Here is a 16,588-nt window from a genome sequence, read left to right as displayed (position 1 = left end):
TAGCATGCAGCTTGTTGTGCACCCAAACCGACTCTCTCAGTTCAGCCGAGGCATTCCCGAGGAATCCTTCTGTTAGCACACGTACCTCTATCAGAACCCCACAAGAGCGTTGGGAATTCCTTCCATGAGGAGCAAAATTCCTTAGCACTCCCCAAGGCTTATGGAGTCTCCCTTTTGATGGCTCCCCGGCCATGGACTGGATCAACGACTTCTGGCCCACGGCTGCCACCGGCTGAAGGTCTTCCCGGAGTCAAGCCCTTTTGTCGGCATGGTGGAAGCACTGCCAGCAGCCGGTGGATGGGTGTGTGTGTGTGTGTGTGTGTGTGTGTGTGTGTGTGTGTGTGTGAGAGAGAGAGAGAGAGAGAGAGAGAGAGAGAGAGAGAGAGAGAGAGAGAGAGAGAGAGAGAGAGAGAGAGAGACTCGAAGACCTCCTCTATAGTTTCATCATCTGCCCCTTCAGCCCCCCACTGCTGGGGCTTGCAGACCTGCTGCAAAAGAAGCCTGCACGGCGGCGAGACGACAGTATCCGGGCTGGAGGTTCTCAAGTTGCAAAGCTATTTCTGTCTGTTCAGCAATGCAGCCCCGAGTTCCCTCTCTTGGCTCAACTCACACCGGGAGACTCCCGTCACGCCAGCTCTCCGAAGAAGAAGGCCCCTTTACACACACCAGGTGCCTTCACCGTCCACAGTGCCTCGGCCTGCAGCCCCTCACGCAGCCCCACGCCAAGCACAGCTGGCTCCTGGGCTGATGGGGCCATGCTGCTGAGGGGACACCATGAGCCAAAGGGGCCTGGCATGGAGAGAGGACAGAAGAGACACAGCCGCTCTGTCTGCACTGGGGCATGTGGGGCAGGGGCCGGCTCTGCTGCCTCACCCCCCCACCCCCCGGCCAGCTGACATTTCACAGGGATCCAGCCACAGCTGCAGAAAGCTCTGCTTTCTGGGTGAAGTTGGAGGGGAGACGAAAGGGCAGTCTGTGGGAGAGGCGAGCATAGAGGTCCCCCTGCAGAGGGCAATGCTCCACTCTCCGAAGCAGCCGCCGCCACCGCCGCCTTCAAAGCGGCTGGGGTTGAGGAGACACCAGCCGGTGTCCCCATGCAAGTTCCTCCCCTCCACCAGGAGAGGGTCCCTTTTTGCAGCAGCAGCAGCAGCAGCCGGAATGCAGTGAGACCGCTGGAGCCATGAGCCAAATGAGGAGGGGGAATACCACTCTCAGGGCTGGCCAAGGCACTTCTCCCGGTCAAGAAGCTCCACTCTCCAACCGTGACGTCGTTGCCCGTGCAGAAGGCATGCTCCATGGCAGACCCCCGGCCATGCCCGACCCAACAGGACCGGCGCCCCGCCCCGCCACTACAGCTCTCAGATGCCCAAAGCACGGCCCAGCACCCTTGGTGGCACTGCCAAGAATCCTGGGCCCCAAACACACACCTGAAGTGGAAAGGCACAGCTAGCGTGCGCGGAAAACGGCACGGGAGAGGGGCTCAAGGATCCATCCGCAGCGAGAGGTTGCAGCCGGTTCATCGAGACGCTTGCCTTTCGGAAAGCGACCTTTCCAGAGCAACCCAAAAACAACCCTGCAGGAGGCAAAGCGGAAGCCCAAAGGGGAAAGCCGGCCGTGCACATGGTGTGCCGTACACCAGATACTGGAAGCCAGGAAAGCGGGCCCAAATATAGGGGTCACTTGAGAAGCGGCTTCTGCCTGGCTGGCTGCAATCTGAGGGGGAACCCCAGAATAACTTGACTCCAGCTGGAAATAAACTTGTCCAGAGACAGCCAGGAGGAGGCAGGGATCACAGAGCTCCTTGCAGGCAGCAGCCCAGCAGATCGGCCATGGCCTTCCCCGGTGGCTTCTCGCAAGCATAGAGAGGTCTGTGGCCTCTGCATAGGGCGCCATCTTTCCTTGAGTCATTATGGCAAAGAACTGCTCTCCATTAATTTGCTCTACTTGCCAACGAAGTCCTACAAAAGCTCCCCCGGGACGTCACGTGGCCTTCTGGACATAACAAGCAAACGGCTAGAGGGGCCCATGAAGGCCATATTCGTCTGCTGACCCACAACTAAGAAAAGACACAGCAGGACAGCTGTTGACGAATGTGTCACAAAGCCGATCTCCCTTTGGGGCCCGAGGAGAACTTCACAGGAACATAGGAAGCTGCCACATACTGAGTCAGACCACTGGTCCATTGGGCTCAGTATTGTCTACACAGACTAGCAGAGGTTTCTCCAAGGTCGCAGGCAGGGAGGCGTCTCTCTCAGCCCTATTTGGAGATGCCAGGGAGGGAACTTGGAACTTTCTGCATGCAGGCAGGCCGGTGCTCTTTCCTCCCAGAGTGGACCCATCCCCTCAGGGGAATATCTTCCAGTGCTTACACTTGCAGTCTCCCATTCAAATGCAAACCAGGGTAGACCATGCTTAGCAAAGGGGACAATTCATGCTTGCTACCACAAGACCAGCTCTCCTCCCGCCTCCCCCTCCAAACAACTGGATTTCACCTCTCTCCAAGTGACGCCATGCATCTCCTTCAGCGGTGGAGAATTAGGAAGGGAAGGGAACAGGCGGATTGTATCAGCAATAAGAAGGCTTGGAGTAGACATCTGAAGCAGAGGTCCGTTCAAGATCTTTATTGGGATGACGGCAGAGGGGCTCACAGCCAAGACTGCTCTGCCAAGGAGGAGAAAGGCAACAGCAGGCTGGAGATAAACCACGCGAGAGAGCTGGAGACGGGAGGACGACCAACACTGGCCTTCGGCTGGGAGATCCTACCAAGAGGGATGAGCAAACTCGGGTGCAGAGAGCAAGGTAGAAGCAAGGCCTGCCTGATTTATACCGTGAGATTCCATTCCCTTGAGTTATGTCGTAATTGGGACAGCAAGCCATTCCACAGCCCACGGCCTGCCTGGATCTCGATGCGCTTCTCTCCTTTTGCATCCAAAAAGTGACTCCAGCCTGATTTATTCCAGCATATAAAGATTATATTGCGGAAAAGTTGCATCGCCTGTCCGTTTGTCATATGGAATGCCTCAGACAGCCTGGCAAAGACATGAATGCAAAAGTTCTCTCAAAGGACTGAGAAGGAACGCTCACTAAAAGCAGGAACAAATCCACCAAAACGTTTTCTGAGAACGTAAGAATGACCGGTTCTTCAGTTTGTTTTTCATTATCTAATTTGCAATACATCAGCAAACCAGAAGAGCAATATAGGGAAATTCAAATAATAAAAAAGCAAGATTTTGGGGGGTACACATTATAGTTCAATGGATACATTCCTCCCATACAGCCTCCTATAATGCATATACTCCATCCGGCTCTGTTTGCTTTCTGACCTCCTCTCTGGGCCAGCAGCACCACAGAGCTGGAGTGGCACCATTCTAGCCAAGCCAAGTCTATGGGTGGCACCTCTCTAGCCTAACTCTATGGGCAGAAATCCCTCTGCCCTACCCAGTCTCTTCTTCCTTCTCCATGACTGCAACTGCTGATAAACACAAGACCGCTTTTGCTCTCCGCCAGCCTCAACTTCACTATCCAAGTTCCCTTCCACCTCCCAACTTAACCTATAGAAGGCAGAGGAACATAGGCAGCTGCCGTATACTGAGTCAGACCATTGGTCCGTCTAGCTCAGTATTGTCTTCAGACTGGCAGCGGCTTCTCCAAGGTTGCAGGCAGGAATCTCTCTCAGCCCTCTCTTGGAGATGCTGCCAGGGAGGGAACTGGGAACCTTCTGCTCTTCCCAGAGCGACTCCATCCCCTGAGGGGAATCTCTTCCAATGCAAACACTTCTAAGTCTCCCATTCAAATGAAACCAGGGTGGACTTTGCTTAGCTAAAGGGACAAGTCATGCTTGCTGCCACCAGACCAGCTCTCCCAAGTTGCTTCCTCTTCAGTCCTCTGAAAGGCTGAGAGAGATGTGTGTGTGGGGGGGGGGCATTTGGCCACGGTGAGCACCAAAATGTCCAGCACGTGGGGGGCAGGATCATTCTCCACCAACCGACCACAGGGGGCAAATATTGCACCTCTTTCCCCAAAGAAAACAAGCAAACACTCCTCCTCGCTTTCGAAGTCATTTCTGCTTCCACCCGGCTGGAAGTGGAGTGGAGCCTCTCCAAAGGGGATCCATATCAGCCTGGCGAGCGGCCAGGCCCCCAGGCGACCAGAATCTGCACAGACAGGCCATTGTTGACTCACGGGTGATGGTGAAGATCCTCATTGTCTGCCAGCAGCCAAGCGCAGCTTTTCGGAATCCCAACAATGTTATCTTTCTTTCCCACTTCCATAGTTTCCGATCCACCATGCTTATGCAGGCGTCAAAGATGGCTTTGTGTATTGTATGCCTTTCAAACGGTGAGTTTAAAAAGAGGATATTGGGAAAGGCCTTCAGATGCATGTTGGACTGCCTCGGATCAGGGTGGCAAAGGCTTCTGTGCAGCTCGGAATGAGCCTCCAAGACCTAGGCAGGAAGGCTAAAGGGAACATGATGGGAGGTGGGCTGTAGCCAGCAGAAGGGGCAGGAGCCCCCAGTTCAAGTGTGAGTGGCCACTAGGTTGGATGGCTATAGGCCGCTTCCAGGCTCAGAGGCAGGATGCATCTGAATCCCAGTTGCAGGGAAACAACAGCAGGAGGGGTGGAGAATGCCTTCACTCCCTGCTGGTGGGCTCCCCAGAGGCATCTGGTGGGACACTGTGGGAAACAGGGTGCTGGACTAGAGAGGCCTCCTTGGGCTCTTCTTATGTAAGTTGCCCTGACCACTAATCAAACCTGGCCAGCATGACCATCAACAGTAAAGGATCCAGCAGTCAAGAAATACGTCGCAGACTAGCACTTGGTAGGGTTGCAATGAAGGCCTTGGAAAGGATATTTAGATGCCGTGTCGTGTACACGTACAAAGATTAGAATCATTCGGACAATGGTTTCCCCCGTGACACTCTATGAAAGTGAAAGCTGGACTTTGAAGAAGCAAGATAGAAAAAGCATTGATGCTTTTGAACTTTGGTGCTGGAGAAGACTTTTGAGGCGACCATGGACAGCCAGGAAAACAAACAAAGGGATCATAGGACAAATCAATCTAGAATTCTCACTTGAGGCACAAATGACCAGGCTCAAACTATCCTACTTTGGACACATTCTGCGAAGACCCAGCTCCCTTGAGAAGCCCGTAATGCTCAGGAAAGTTGAAAGAAAGAGAAGAAGAGGATGACCAGCTGCAAGGTGGATGGACTCGATGACAACAGCAATGAAGGCACCACAGAGAGACCTTCAAGGCGAACTTGAAGACAGGCCATCCTGGAGAGAATCTATCTATGTGGTCGCTAAGAGTTGACACCGACTTGACGGCACTTAATCAATCAATCAATCAATCAATCAATCAATCAATCAATCAATCAATCAATCAATCACTCTGGCCCATCGCTGCCAAGGGGTGTCCTTGATCTGGCCGGTTTCCTTGCAGTTCCCTGCTTTAAACCAGGGCTGGGTGATAGCACACCAGTTGAATTTGTGTCCAGTCTCTCTCAGGCCCAAGTCTGAACAGCCCCCTTGATTTGACCACACGGGCACCAAACTGTCTTGCCCGTATTCCGGCCTCTTGGGAATGTGTTGCTCCATTTTTCCCCATGCGCGTTGCTAGAGTGGTCTTTCTACAACGTGGCCGTGCTACAAAGAGCTGCATTTCAACCATACAACCCTGCAAATACAATGGCTGCAGCAATACGGACGGAATGATGCTTTTAACTGATAGGTGCTGAATTGAACGTTGAAGCTCCAAAATGGTGAGGGAGCAGAGCCCATCTCCCCGCTCTGAGTTTGTTCCCAGCTCTGCAGAGGAAAACTTTATCCATAAAAGGCAATCTTAATCCATCTGCATGGTCTTCAACTCGCTATCATCGAGAGAAATTAACAGGCATCTCAGGGCCTGTTTGACACTTCTTGTCACCAGTTCCCTCTAACAGGGATTTCCAGATGTTGTTGACCACAGCTCCCAGAATCCCCAGCCTTTGCTTGGGGATTATGGACGTTGTAGTGAACCACATCTGGGAATCTGTTAGAAGGAACACTGCAGGTCATTCCAGAGACCTGAGCTGCTAGCATCATCCGAGGCAGGTAAGGAAATAGGAACTGATGGAATTCTGGCAAACTCTCTTGTCACTTGCCAACGAAGTATCCAACTGGTGCAGGAGGTGGGGTGGGAATGATGTCTCGTGCTTCCTGGTACATCAGCCTTCTGCAGTCCCACAGTAACATAGGAAGCTGCTTTCCACTGAGTCAGTCCATCTTGCATTGTCTGCACTGACTGGCAGCGGCTTCTCCAAGGCTGCAGGCAGGGATCCCTCCCAGCCCTATCTGGAGAGGCTGCCAGGGACTGAACCCGAGACCTTCTGCATGCATGTGGACTAGTGTCAGGACATCTCAAAAGGAATGCCAGGGAATGCCCACTGAAAAGCATTGGTTCTTTCCAAATGGCCATGGAACGCACTGAATTACCCAACGGCCAATGGCCATTCAGAAATTCCTTTTAGTACATTCCCCAAGAGTCTACATGACCAGATGCATGGGGTCAGCTTAGCGGACTAGGAACCGAGGAAGCTGCCTTATACTGAAGCCAGACCCTTGGTCCGTCTAGCTTGGTATAGGCCTTACAGACTGGCAGTGGCTCTCCAAGGTTTTGGGCCGGAGTCTCTTCCAGGGGCTGAACGTGGGGCCTTCTGCATGCAAAGCAGATTCTCTACCACTGAGCTATGGCCTCATCCCTATTTAATTGGTCCAATTCCATTCAACTGGCACATGAGAGATGTAAAATTTTGGGAAATGTTGAAGCAATGGGGAAAGAAACCTTTGGAAATTTGGGGGAAATAGAAATCTATGCAATACTGATTTTCTTGAAAGATCTGAATTTAATGTACTGCATTAGCAATGTAAAAAGAGAGCGCCTTCTCTGTCGTGAACTCTGTCGCCTATTAAGGTCATCTGGAGAGGTCCGGTTGCAGTTGCCGCTGACTCGTTTGGTAGCAATTCAGGATTGGGCCTTCTCTGTGGCTGCCCCAGGGCTGTGGAACATGCTCCCTGCTGAAATAAGAGCATCTCCTTCTCTGTTTGCTTTTAGGAGGACCCTGAAGACCCACCTGTTTTCCCAGGCCTTTAACTGAAACTGAAATTTTAATGAGTTTTTATTCATTTATATTTTTATCTGTTTTATGAATTTTAACTGTTTTATACTGTTTTTATATTATGTTTTAACTTGTACACCACCTGGAGATTTCTATATCAGGCGGTATAAAAATACAATAAGCATAGTGTAGTGGTTAGAGTGTTGGACTAGGACCGGGAAAATCCAAGTTCGAATCTCTATTCAACCATGAAACTCACTGGGTGACTCTGGGCCAGTCATGTATCGTGAGGATAAAAATAACCACGAACACTGCTCTGAGTTCCTTGGAGGATGAGTGGGATATAAATGCAAAATAAACAAATAAATAAGCACATTATGAATAACTTGTACATCTGAACTGCAATGCCCTCCTCCCATTTTGTCTGCTGCATTCTCAGGCAGCAGAAACGAGGGCAAATTTTGTCAAATGTTCAGGAGGCCAAGAAAATCTGCACCCCTCTGGTGACCACCATTTCTCCCCGCAAAAGCTCCCACAGAACAGAAGGATGCTACCAAATGACATCATGTGACTAACAGGGCATTCTGGTGGGAGCAGGCTACCAAGAAAAGTTCTGCACAGCTGCTGCTATCACTCCAAAAATACAGTAGGAAGTAGTGTTTCCACGCGGGAAGGACAGCCGTTTCCCACCGACCAGCAATAAGACATCCCCCAAACATCCTCAGAATTTTTGAGATGGGGGGGGGGACTTTGAAAACTGCTCCTGGTTTCCACCCTGCCAAATTTTGCCCACCACCTAAAATCCAAGGCGGAAAATTCTTCCATGAGAATTGTCACTGATCGCGTAGAACGCAAGCTGTGCAGTTGGGTAGGCAGCATTCTGAGAAACATGCCTTTCTGCTAATGAAAAGCCCACCACCACAAGGCAGCCTTCGCTAGCTAGTTCTGGCCACGGCAAGGCCCACTACTCTGTGCTCACCGAGCCCAGCTGCACCTTCTGCTTTCAAAGGACAAGGAGGAAGGCGGGGAGAAGGTGCTTCCCCAGGGTGTGCAGACCAGTGCAACATAGGAGGGAGAGAGCCAGGATGCTCCAGAACGGACACAAAGAAGAAGGATATTTATAGACCGCTCTTCAACCAAAGTTCTCAAAGCAGATTACATAGAAAAATTTAAAAAATAATAAAACACAAATAAGCTGGCCACCTGTTCCCAAAGGGCTCACAATGCCTGGTTCCAATCTCCCAGGCTGCAGGCAGGAATCTCTCTCAGCCCTACCTGAAGATGTCAGCGAGTGAACCTGGAACCTTCTGCATGCCAAACAGATGCTCTGCCCCTGAGCTAGTGTCCTCATCCCTGGAGGGAAAACTCTTACAGCAGTATATCTTATGTAGGAACATAGGAAGCTGCCGTATACTGAGTCAGACCCTTGGTCTATCTAGCTCAGTATTGCCTTCCCAGACTGGCAGCGGCTTCTCCAAGGTAGCAAGCAGGAATCTCTCTCAGCCCTATCCCAGAGTTGCTGCCAGGGAGGGAACTTGGAACCTAAGATGCTCTTCCCAGAGTGGCTCCACCCCCTGAGGGGAATATCTTACAGTGCTCACACTTTTAGTCTCCCATTTATATGCAACCAGGGTGGGCCCTGCTTAGCTAGGGGGGAAAGTCATGCTTGCTACCACAAGACCAGCTCTCCTCTCGTAGTCTCCCATCCAAATGCAAACCAAGTGGATCTGCTTAGCAAAGGAGACAATTTATGCTTGCTACCACAAGACCAGCTCTCCTCCCCAAATCAAGTGATCCCGGGAGCTGTTATGACCCAGGAGGCCTGAAACCTTTACTCACGTGGCACAAGAATGCTAGAGGATCTGCTTCTGCTTCTCCAGCCTCTTCTGCACCTCCAAGGGACGAGCACCATGTTTACGTCCTAGCACTTCCCTATACTCAGGCATAAACTGGGGATGCACTAGAAGCAAAGAAAACTCACGGGAAGTTTTATCCCCGAACCTCATCCACAGCCAGATCACAAAGAACACTGCTACTGAATGGTTAAAGTTTGCAGGCATTTCTGGGGCAACGAGAATAGCCACCAACACAAACATACGTTTAGAACAGCTCTGACAGGTAGAGAAGGCCGTTGGGGTTGGCCATTCTACCACATCAAGTGGCACAACCCAATGGGACATTCTCCTGCACAAATCCCACCGAAATATACCCACTGTGTTTCTTCCACACCAGGTGCCTGTCCCTGGTTCTTCGCCCAGCTTGGTCGTCTTCTTTTTAAAGTGGACAGAGCGACCCCCATGTCCATGGCACTTCCCAGAGCGGCAGGCCCCTGCCCCGAGGAGCCAACAATCTAAAGTTTGCCCTGGGGTGCCCAGAGGCAGTTGGACTACAATGCGGCTGGGGTGATGGGCGCTTAAGCTCTGGGGACTGAAGCTGGAGAGCTTTGAGGACTCCCCTGGCCCAAAGGGAGACAGAGGGAGAAGTACAGGTTTGGAAAGGAGGAGTGTGAGGACGTCCTGTTACAGATGAGAACAGCCCCGCTGGGTCATCCCAAAGGTAAGTTCTGCCCAGTGTCCCACCATGGCTACCCAGATGCCTCCGGGAAATGAACCAGCAGGGCACAAAGAGTCTTTTCCTGCTGTGGCTCCCACACAACTGGCATTCGCTGGTATACTCTCCCTGAACATGGAGGTTCCATGAACCCATCATGGCTAATAGCCACTGACAGACCGAACTTCCCCTTTTAGAGGCATCAGGGCTCGTGGGAGTCACTGCAAGAGCCCAGGAGGAACCTCAAGCCAGGCAACCTCAAAGCAGTGACAGGCATCCCACTTAAACCAAATGGTTCGAGCATATGTGCAGGCCAGTTAGAACACATTTAGCTGAAACTTTAGCGTTCCCAGGCGCAAAATACCAGCTTTCCCTGGCCAGAGAACATCCCTCAAGGCTACAGAGGCAGCTTCAAAAACCCCAGTCCATCTTTGTGGGTAATTGGACAAGCTGGCACAGATCGGCTATCACGCCAGGCTGCGGACGCTCCCCCCAGTGTAGAAGAATGGCTAATCCCCCATTTAAGTATCTCACACAGGTGCTACTGCCTTGGTCCTGCATGAAAGCCACTTCTTCAGCCAGGAGGGGAGCCCACCCCCTTTCTCTGGCTGTTGCAAGGACGCACAGCTGCCTCAAGATGTCAGCTATATTAAATCCATTCCAATAGGCCTCCGTTCCGGATAAAGAGCGATAGGACAAATTGGTCTCCGGAGTCTGCCTTTTCATTAGGGGCCTCAGCTTACATCACCTGTTTTGAATCCAGCGGTTGCTGAGTTTCCCAAGGTCTACGGTTTCTCACAACCAAGTGCCCATATCCTGGGAGGCACCATTTCTTGCCTTTGGAATGCAACTGCTAATCCAGAGATCCCCAAGCGTGGGTCTCCAGATGTTGTGGGCTACAACTCCCAGCATCCCTGGGCACAATGTCAGGGATGCTGGGAGTTGTAGTCCAACAACATCTGGAGACCCACGCTTGGGAACCTGACGCAGGACAAGGAGAAACCTTCTTCCTTTCACACATGAAGGGGAGGAGGAACCATACAAGCCCACAGCACAGGAATGTTGCGCAGAAGCAGGATTCAACCATGATGGGAATCATGATCCCAATGGCCTGGTTCACACAATTGTTAGAATCTAGGTTTAAAGTCAGTAACTGACATGACTGTGATCCCCTGCCAAGGCGGGAATCTCAGACTCATCTCAAGATACAAACCAACATTGGTAATCTTGGTGTGAGTTCACACAATCACACTCATGCTGGTTACAAACTTTAAACCTAGACTTGAACGACTGTAAGAACCAGGCCAGTGTCTGTATCTGGCCATCAGTGTCCCCTCTAATCTTTTTCATCGGTGAGCAAAATGGGTTTTGTTTGGGACGGCAGTATCAAGGCAGTGTGTGCACACATGCATTCAGAGTGGGGCTTCCCGATTCACCCTGAGTGCAATCCAAAATTAACGGAGCAGACATCAAAAAACTTGCATGTGTGCATGCCGTAGAGGGTCATCTCCTGCCTTCCTCTCCCACACACATGGTCATTTTGCCTCACCAAGCTCAACACAAGCTCTTACTTTAATCAGATTCAGGTTTAGGATTCAGCAGAGAGCCATTTTCTGGTCAAGCCCATTTAAAAATAAAATGAGGAGTGAACTGCAAATTCCAAGGTCACCATGCAAGAATGAGCAAGTGTTCTGACTGCTCACGCTGAGGCGTTGTGCCCCTCTTTTCTCCCCTCCATTTAACGTCTGCATTTCATTCACTCCCACACGCTGATAGACCTTCAGATTCCAAAGATTAATTTTTGTGTGCTCAAAAAAGCCAGGAACTGAGGTCATCATCTGTTGCGTTCTGAAATCACAGAGAACAGTCACTGCTGACGGGCTCTGGGGACGCGGCTGGCCGATCAAGCCGCGAAACGTTCGGCAGGTTTTCCCCAGGAGAGCTAACTCAGAATTCCTCTGCCAGGTTCCAAAATAGCTCTGCAGCTCTCTTTGCCAAGAGCCAGATTTCTGTCTTAGTTCAGATCTGTCAACCGAATTTGTTCCCCGAATTTCTGACAGCTGAGGTTTTCCCCGCTGACTTCAACCTGGAGGTGCAGTCCCCCCCCCGTCACCCAAGTCCTACTCTGAGAATGCTCCACAGACCGGCTTGCCCCCAGGGAGCCCCCCACCCCGCAGAACAGTACAAAAAACAATGAAACGCACCACCGCAAGAACGCCGCGTGCAACAAGCAAAGCAGCAGAAACCCATCTCTGGGGCAAAGCACAGACAGTTGTGTCCACATCTCCTGGAGATTTCACGTCATGTCAACCCGTAAGCAGCCATGAAGGTCCCGGAATGGGACTGGGGCAGCAGCCACGGGGGAGGGGTTTCCCCCCATGTGCCATCTCCCCCCCCCATCAAAATTACCTCCCCACACCCGGCCCGCAACTCATCAAGTCTCCCATTCAAATGCAACAGGGTGGACCCTGCTTAGCTAAAGGGACAAGTCACGCTTGCTAGCACAAAATCTGCTCTCTCCAGCTCATCGTGCCTCTGAGGCTGGAGGTAGCCCATAGCCACCAGACTAGTAGCCACCAGACTAGTAGCCATTAGTCAGAGGACAATATTTGCTTTTGGCAGAAGAGGGAGGGCACCCCTTCCCCACAAACGGAGAACTCACACACCTGTATGGGAGAGAGCCCCCCCCCCCCCGCAGTAAACCAGGCACATTCAAGGGAAAAAAGGGCAGTTGCTTGGAGAAGAGCGTCTCCTCTGTCTGCAGAATCCGTCCAAATCCCCACCCTCTGCTATGACGCAGAGAGACGCCTGCCCACTACCGGCACTGGACGGCAGCAACATGCAGGGTGTGTCTGGAGAGTCCTACACACATGGCCTCCGCAGGCCTTACTGCAGCCTCGCAAAGTAGGCCAAGATTATATCATCCCTTGATTGCAGGTGTGGGGGGAAAGGTAAAGTGTGCCGTCAAGTCAGTGTCGACTCCTGGCACCCACAGAGCCCTGTGGGGTTTTTTTGAGGGTAGAATACAGGAGGGGTTGACCACTGCCTCCTCCCGCGCAGTCTGAGATTATGCCTTTCAGCATCTTCCTCTATCGCTGCTGCCCGATATAGGAGTTTCTCATAGTCTGGGAAACATACCAGTGGGGATTTGAACTGGCAAGCTTCTGCTTGTGAGTCAAACATTTCCTGGGATGGAGGGCTGGGAACGCAGGCCTCCTGCAAACACACAACCCTGAATTGTGGCCCTTTGCCAGGGTTGCCAAGATTCCAGAAAAAAACAAGAGCCACCAGGACCAGTTTCAAGGCCATTTGTGAGAAAAACAAGGCTAATACCTTTCCCTCCTCTGTCATCGTTGGCAAGGTAGACCAGGGGTCTATTTACAGCCACTTGGGATGATGGGAGTTGTAGTCCAACCACAGCTGCAGAGCCTCAGGTTGTCCACCCTGTTGTAGAAACTGCTGAGCTTGGAGGATCAAGTTCTGATTCTGCAGAGGACAGCTGCATATGGACATATGCACACACACACTCGTATTGCATCGCCATGCAAGGCTTCCCCTCAAAAGCCACAATTCTGGATTCCACTCTTTAGTTTCTGCTGCTGTGTCACCCCACATTAGCATCTTCTCCCAAGCAATCAGAAAAGGACAAAGGGATTACCTGTCGTCTGCCCACCCTGGCACACGGAGGCACATTGCCCTCTAATTATAGCTCATCAAGTTATTTAATAACTAATTACTCTTAGGAAAACATGACAGCGTATAAAAAGTTTAATTATGTAGGAACAAATCCTCCGACTGCATCTGTTCAAAATGAGCTAAAACCAAACCCGAAACAAGCCCTGTCTCCGTAATAATGAGTTTTTGTAAAAATGAGTTGCCCAGAACTTCAACTGCACAGACCAATTTACAAACCCAATTAAAGTTTGGATGCACAACTGCAGGTTGGAAATTGAAGTTTGTGTTGACAGGACTCAAGGAGAGTGGGCAGGTTAAAAGATCTTTTAAAGAAAAAAAAGAGAGAGAATTAAAGCAGTTTCTCCTTTCTTTGAAAGGTGAGAAGTTCAAACGCAGCCCTCAACAACACACTACAGTTTTCTGGCAGTTCTCATATGAACAAGCGTTTCCCCCAAAGAAATAGAAGAGAAGAATTTTTTGCAATTGGGTCCCGTTTTAACAAATGGAATGGATTTTTTTTAGGAGTTATATCCCTAGAAGAAGGGTTTCCCTCCCGCTTCTTCCACTTTCTTGGCTGTATTGGGGTATAGATGCTATTTTCGATATGAAGAATTGCAGGGGAGGGGTTTGTATGTATATACATTTCTCTTTTAAAACTGATTATAACTTTTGTTATATTATTTGAAATAAATGAAAAGTTAACAACAACAATAATATTTTTATAATTATAGAGAGTCAGTGTGGTATAGTGGTTAGAGTGTTGGATTATGACTGGGGAAACACGCGTTCAAAGCCCCACTCAGCCATGAAACTCATTGGGTGACTCTGGGCCAGTCACGTTTTCTCAGCCTAACCTACCTCACAGGGCTGTTGTGAGGATAGACATAAACCATGTACACTGCTCTGGGCTCCTTGCAAGAGGAGCAGGATATAAATGTAATAAATAACTAAATAAATATGATGATAAACACTGCAGTACGGAGAAACATCACAGTTGGTTCAGATCAGCCCCTGCGCCTTCTGTTCTCTTCTTGGGACAACACATACACCTTGAGCCTTTTTGGTGAAGAGCATAACCCCCGAGGTGCACAGGGACAGCCCACCTGCCACCTTTTCCCCATTTCATGGTGGCATTTTAAACTTGCCTAGGGAGCAAGAGGTTGCCGGTTTGAATCCCCACTGGTATGTTTCCCAGACTATGGGAAACTCTTATATCAGGCAGCAGCAGCGATACAGGAAGATGCTGAAAGGCATCATCTCACACTGGGTGGGAGGAGGCAATGAGACCTTGGGTTAGGGCAGTATAAAAATGTGCTAAATAAAATAAAATAATAAATACATAATGGTCAATCCTTCCTGTATTCTACCCAAAACAACCCCAGGGCTCTGTGGGCGCCAGGAGCCGACTCCGACTCAACTGCACTGAACAACTTTACCTTTATTTTAGGACTGACCTGTGCCCTCCGCAGGGGTAAAGCTAGCAGCATAGCACAGCGCCTCCTACTGGCCATCTGTCAGAACCGCGGGCATCTCCAAACCGGACCACAAACCATCCTCAGTGGCAAAGGTCCACCATCTTGATTGCTGCAGGAACCAGGGAGCATCTGTTTGCCCACACGAAGCTGCCTTCTTTCCGTCAGGCCACTGGGAAGCACCTCCCAGAGCTCTGTGCACACCCTCCAAGATGGCGCAGGGACTCTAGAGGGCTCCGTTTCCATTATAGGAGACCCCTCCACAGTGCTGGGGAAAGCACTGCACTGCACGGCGAGAACAGCCATCTCCAGGTGGAGCCAGGGGGGACTCCGGTGCAGAACATTCCACTTGGGCAGAAGCTTCACCCAGGCCCAAGAAACCAAGCGTCAGGGGGCGCCCTTGGGGTGGATGGGGAATGCCTTTGGTTCCCGGGCCTTGCAGTGAACACACGGCCATCTACTTTACCTTGCATTCCTTGGGAGACAGGCAGACAAGCTTATCCCAGGTCTTCTCCTATCTTGCACGAGGTCAAGGCAGAAGAGCCCACTTGGAACCCACGGAGGAGGCACGAGCCTTTACTACTCTGCCCAGCACAGAAAGAGAGAACGAGGCACCTGTGTTGCTTTTCTGTCCATGTGGGCAGTGGAGGAGAACACGGTTGGAGAGAGGGAGACGGAGCCCTAGCCCAAGGAGGCACTCCCAAGATCTGAAGTGGCCTCTCACAGCTTTTTAAGCAGGAAACCTGCTGCTGAAGGCAAAAGCTCCGGCAAATGCCACCCAACGGCTTCCAGAGGAAACCTGTCTGCTCTGCTCAGTGTCTTCCTCTGTCCACAAGAGGCTCCAAATTTGCTCCACTCTTTGGCGGCGCCAAAGAAAGAGAAAGAAAAGCTCTGCAAGGCAGGGAGCTGGATTCGCAGAAGCAGGCCATGGGTTGCAGCCTCTGATCGGCAGGGTCTGCCCTGGCTTGCCTTTGAATGGGAGACTCAAAGTGTGAGCACTGGAAGAGATTCCCCTTAAGGGATGGAGCTGCTCCGGGAAGCACATCTAGGTTCCTGGTTCCCTTCCTGGCAGCATCTCCAAGTTAAGAGAGACGCCTGCCGGCAACCTTGGAGAAGCCACTGCCAGCCTGGGTAGACCATGCTGAGCTAGATGGACCAAGGGTACTGACACAGTAGAAGGCAGCTTCCAAAGTTCCTAAGTCGCACATTTGCAAACACCTGGGATGAAGAAGGGGGGGGAGAGCGAGAGGGAGAGAGAGCGCACGCACACTGATCAACTAGCAAGCTTTGGAGAAAGAAGTCCTAGGGGGTGGGGCAGGTGGTCAGCAGCTCAGCCACTCCTCAGAATCAAGGGGAAGGCTCTGAAGGGTTGCCTGAGAACAGCTCTGGCCTCTCTTCTGGCAAATGGAATTTCCTCCACCGAAATGTCACCCACAAGCAGTGCTGCAAACGAGAGTGTGCTGACATTCATTTGCAGACACAGACCCGCTTTGTTCCTCAAGTCCGCACTGCAAGATTCCCAAGCCGGCACGCCAACCCCAGGGGCAGCCTCGGCCCATCTGCTGAATGGGAGCAGAGACGGCTTCCTTCCTGGTTCCGCCACGCACACGGGCGCGTGCTCCAGGGTCAGGTCCCCGGGAAGCCACTGTCTCTTTGGGGAGTGCCCTCTAGGAGGACTGCCAGTGCGCAGGGCTGGGCATGGGAGCGCTTCCCCACCCAGGTCCTTCCACCCCATCTCTCCAAATTACATCTCCCAGATGTAGCTGAGCTCTGCAGCCTGGGCGTAAATATGCG

At 51.4% G+C, this 16,588-nt stretch overlaps 1 protein-coding gene across 9 annotated transcripts in view; it reads right to left on the bottom strand.

Moving 5' to 3' along the window:
• TLN2 (talin 2) overlaps positions 1 to 16,588 on the bottom strand; it is a 222,880-nt gene that overhangs the window by 139,593 nt on the left and 66,699 nt on the right. Inside the window, exon 1 of one of the 9 annotated variants that reach the window (XM_053272348.1) lies at positions 86 to 105. The exons of the other annotated variants lie outside the window; for them this stretch is intronic. The gene's annotated coding sequence lies outside the window, so the exon portion shown is untranslated. Of the gene's footprint in view, positions 1 to 85; positions 106 to 16,588 lie in introns of those variants that run through there. 9 annotated transcript variants of the gene reach the window in all.

This window comes from Hemicordylus capensis, chromosome 10 (assembly GCF_027244095.1).
Source record: "Hemicordylus capensis ecotype Gifberg chromosome 10, rHemCap1.1.pri, whole genome shotgun sequence".
Lineage (NCBI taxonomy): Eukaryota > Metazoa > Chordata > Lepidosauria > Squamata > Cordylidae > Hemicordylus > Hemicordylus capensis.
This window is presented reverse-complemented; position numbering and strand designations above follow the sequence as displayed.